The sequence below is a fragment of the Columba livia genome, chromosome 20 (assembly GCF_036013475.1).
Source record: "Columba livia isolate bColLiv1 breed racing homer chromosome 20, bColLiv1.pat.W.v2, whole genome shotgun sequence".
NCBI classification, from domain to species: Eukaryota; Metazoa; Chordata; class Aves; order Columbiformes; family Columbidae; genus Columba; species Columba livia.
This window is the reverse complement of record NC_088621.1, coordinates 6,681,868-6,686,415: the sequence shown is the minus strand read 5'-3', so window position 1 is coordinate 6,686,415 and position 4,548 is coordinate 6,681,868. Positions and strand designations below refer to the sequence as shown.

Here is a 4,548-nt window from a genome sequence, read left to right as displayed (position 1 = left end):
AAAAATCCAGAGGATCTGCTGTTTTCTTGCATCCTGACTATCGCATTGAGTGTGTAAGCATTTCAGAGGAGGAGGAGGGGTCCTGTTACAAGAAGACCTGTTTCCCACCCTCTTTTTTTGGCACTTCTTAGAAGGCCTCTTTGGAAGGGACTGATGGCCCTCTGGGACAAGCCCCCTTCTGCCAATAACCATAGGTCAAAAGTTAAACTGAACTGCGAAGAATGAAAACCGGATAAAATACGCTATAAATCTTGCCATTCTAATTGAGAACTGTCCAATGCAAACTGCAGTAGTGTGTCTGTTTTAACTCAATGCTCTACAAGAGGCCAGATCCAGCTTCCCTTAATGGCTTGAAGTATCCTACTGACTTTTACTGGGGCTTCTCACTTGATTAAGACAAGCAAGATTTGGACCCATGCAGTCTCCTTGAAAAGACTTGAAGTTTGATAGTTAATTTAATTTCTCTTCCGCAGTTATAGGAGCAGAATGATGTTTTTGATTTCACAGTAAAGGCATGTTCATCTCATCTCTCAGGCAGAACTGATGTGACTGTATGTGTGTGTCTGGGGGCAGGAATTTGCAGGACGAAAAGATCTGTGGACAAATAGAGCTCATACAGAGAATTTCTTACTGAAGAAAAATTTGCCTGAACATAACATGTCATCTAAGATGTTTTATAGATATTTTTGCTGTCTGAGGTAAATGGGGGAGGATTACACCTATTTTATAGGCTGGTGAAATTAGCGCATAAAGAATTTAAATGACTCACCCAAGATTACACAATAACTCAGTAGCAGACCCTGGCAGACGTTTCATGAGTCTGGAGTCCCAGTGTTTGGAACGCTGGCCCAGATTGTCTCCTTGCTCATGTCATCTCTGTCAGACATACATCACTTCCAAACACTAAGAACACATATGGAGTCAAAAATAGAAGAACAGAGCTTGTTTATTCCTCTGCTTATATATTAAACATTAGTTTGCTTTCGGTGAATAGTTTTGCTGTTTACATTTTTGTAGGAATTCTAATTATTGAAGCAATTCAATCCAGACTTTTGCTATTCCCTTTCACAAAGGAGCATATAGATACTGACATAAAACTACCACTACTACAAGCAGACCACCGTGGTTCGCATCCTGGTAGCTCAAAGGAGCAATCTTGTAACATCAGAATAAAGCAGCTTTTTATGAATGATACACTTTGGAGCTCTTCTCTGAATAGGAAACTTTCAAAATAATTATTTGAAATTGTATCTCTATACCCTGAGCTAATTTTTCTTTCAGGCTGGTTAACATCTTAAAATTGATCATGAATATGTCCTTTGAAAATGACGCCAGTTCTGTGTAGTTCATACAGTCTATATATGTTGGTGCAGAGAGTATTGTTCTTACTATATAGAATGTGTGTGACAGAGAAGAGAGAGAGGGTTAAGAAAGGGAAAACATATACTGGAATGTAGTGGCATAACAAATCTGTCCCTAATCTTGAAGGCTCCATGGTGCATGAGTAATGAAACTAAAGATGAATTATTACATCTTGCACTCATAATTTACAGGTATGTGCATATTATCTTACAGCATAAATATTCCATTTATGCTTTGTGATGATGTTTTTCTCCATAAAGGAAAATAAAAGTAGTATTAGTCACATGTCCATAGCTTTGTCAGTGGCTGCAAAATGTTTTTCTTTCCAAGAGGAAAGCATACTGAATAATGCAACACTTACATTTAGGCTGGTTTTTCATACATTGACACTTTCAAAATCTAGAAGCAGTTCTTTTAATTTTAAGGGCTACCACGTCTGCTCCCTTTATTCCTGCCCTTTATCATCTTACACACCATGTTCTTATAGACAAGGGGGGGAAAAAAAACATTCCAGTGTCTAATAAATCTGAAATCCATCAGGGGCCGCAAAGCGTTCATTCTCCTTCCTCGGTTCAGATCGTGTTACATTCAGCAGCACAACAAATGCACTTTGTGCCTCAAACGCCAATGGATTTAAGCACTTTCGTTCATTTTCGCAGGGTGGGAGCTGATTCCATTGCTTTAGAGTTTTGAAAAATTTTAACAAAGAGCTGCACGATTGATTTTCAAGCAAGGAGAGGGAAAAATTGTTTTACAATAGTTGTTTCTGACCAGAATTTTAATATAGTTAAAGGACTTTTAAAAGTATTTTATGATACTAACCTTGCGTAGCACACAGCGCTCTACCTTTGGTTCTCTGAGCTAATGTATGAGGATCTCTGTGTGTGCAGGTCTCAGTAGTCCTTTTTGTTCTTAGACCTTTTGCTGCCTGTTGCAGTGAAGCTGCACATGCTGTGCTTTCTCAACTGGGAGCTTTACTTTTGTTCTTTCCTGTTGCATTTCCCTAAAATAAAATATTTAGGGGAAAAAAAAAATAAGTATTTTAGTACTATTTGTGTAAGGAAATGTAATGTGTGGCCAACTTTTTGGGCACATCAGGACCGATTTTCTAATACATGATCTCACAAGTGTGAGAGATTTTATTTCAAAAGAGCTCAGTTCACAGCTACATACCTAAAAGAGGAGTAGATTAATAGGTGTCAGGCATTTTAATAGTTTCTTTCTGACCCTTGTAGCCAGACTTTTTTAGAAGAGCTGAGCCCTCAGCAAGGTGAGTTCTTCTAGAAATCAGAAGCCAATTATGCATGTTGAACCCTTCTGAAAACGATGGCTCTTCTTTGAGTTACCCACACGGCAGCTTCTGCTTCTGAGAAATGGAAACATTAATAACAAGCTAAATCATAATTAATGAAATGACCAGTGAGTGATATCTATGAAATGCTTTTAGATTCATAGATGCTAAGTAACAGTAAAACAAATAATTTGTAGAACTCGCCTGTGAATTTTAAAAATGTGCATGGACATAATAGTTCCAAATTTGTTCCACACAAGAAGTAAGTTGCATTTATCAAATCCAGAGCAATTTGCAAAGTGAATCCTACCCAGTGGGTACAGTTTTAAGGAAGAAGCAGGACTTAGTCTAACTAGGGCACTTTGACGTGGCACAAGTGTTCAAGTCCAGGCACAAACATTGAAGAGAAGTAGCAAAGAAAAAGCAACAGGACAGACATTCAAGGACAGACTTTCCAAAGGGCACATGCTGATGTGAATGGTCAGCTGAATTGGTGTGTACAGAATTCAGGGAGGTTACGTTCACGCATTAGTATTTTCGCGCTTACCAAAATTAAGCACGTACATACACACAAATGGGCAGGTTTGAAAGCATCCGCGCTGAGTGGCGTGCGGATACACGGGGCACAGCTGTCATCGCATCGGCTCTCAGCAAAGATTCGCTGTTATATTAACTTTTAGTCTTGTCCTCAGCTTTAACAGAAGAGAAAGTAGAGCAAACCCTCCAGCCCATCCCTTCCTTGGCTTCTGTGCTGGGCTGAACAGACCAGAATTCAGGCCTCTCATAGGAGCTAAGAAAAAATAAACCATGTCTTCCACGTTACTTCTGCCAATTCACCACTTTCTTCTTTCCATTGTCATGTAAATGCCATTGTAAGACCTGGAAGGATGCAAAGAGGTTTATTTTTTCCCCTTATCGCTAAATCTGTTATTTTGAGTGCACAGTGGACACCTGTGGACACTTTTGCCCCACTCGTGTTTCATCAGGAGCAGATTTTCAAATGTGAAAAACTGTAAATGGTTGCTAGCGTTTCAAGGCAGAAATTGTCCTTTGAAGGAAAACAATGTTTCCAGTGCTGGAATGAAATACTTGAAGGAAAAATGTCATGGTCCTTAAGAAATCATGGATGGTAACAGTAAGGTAGCAGAGGGAGAAAAACACTATGCAGAGATACCTTGTGGAATAATGTCTGGTGGTCACTCATTTCTTTGGGTGACCTTCAGTGTTATGCCAGGCCATACCACTGCTTTATTTGTAAGGAGTCATCCATTTAAGCTAAAGAAAATGATTGTATTTTAAAGCAGAAGCATCTGTTTAGAGCTGCAGTCCCCAGTGAGTAAGTATTTCTTAAGAAACGGTTGAAACTGTCAGTATTTAGGAAAGCTGGAGGTATTGCAGCCATTTCCTATCAGATGATGTCTCTCTAAGTATGCAGGGTAATAGGACTTCTTTGAGCAGATTATGTTAAATACTAAACCGGACTTTGTTAATGCTGATGGAAACACAGAACTCAGTATTCTGTGCAAAACTACGTTTTGAAGGATCTGTGCAAAACTATGATTTGAAGGAAAACCTTTTAAGTAAGTCAGAGTATCCCAGTTAAGAGCTGTTAAATCTGATACTGTCGTAATGTGACACATTTCAAAACTGAGTATCATTTTGAAACAAGAAGTAGCAATGCTCCAGTCCTGTAAAAGCAAATTCATAATTTTTTACGTTATTGGTGGTCTTTGTTTCTACTTTTTAAATGAATTTCCATCAGAAAACTTTGTGTGGCAAATAAATGTGGCAAACTTACTCTCAAGGATCTTGAGGCAATTATTCATTAATTTTTTTTTGGTTCATTATTCTGATTAAATAGTGAAGAAAATAATCACCATTTACCTATGGGCTGC

General features: G+C 38.5%; 1 long non-coding RNA gene across 1 annotated transcript; it reads right to left on the bottom strand.

The window, feature by feature from the left end:
* Nucleotides 1–353: 353 nt before the first annotated feature.
* On the bottom strand, nt 354–4,242 carry LOC135575909 (uncharacterized). Its single transcript, XR_010467352.1, has 3 exons — nt 2,536–4,242; nt 2,185–2,365; nt 354–903 (listed from the first exon to the last, which is right to left on the bottom strand). It is a non-coding gene; the product is annotated as an uncharacterized LOC135575909 (long non-coding RNA).
* Between the last annotated feature and the right edge of the window lie 306 nt (nt 4,243–4,548).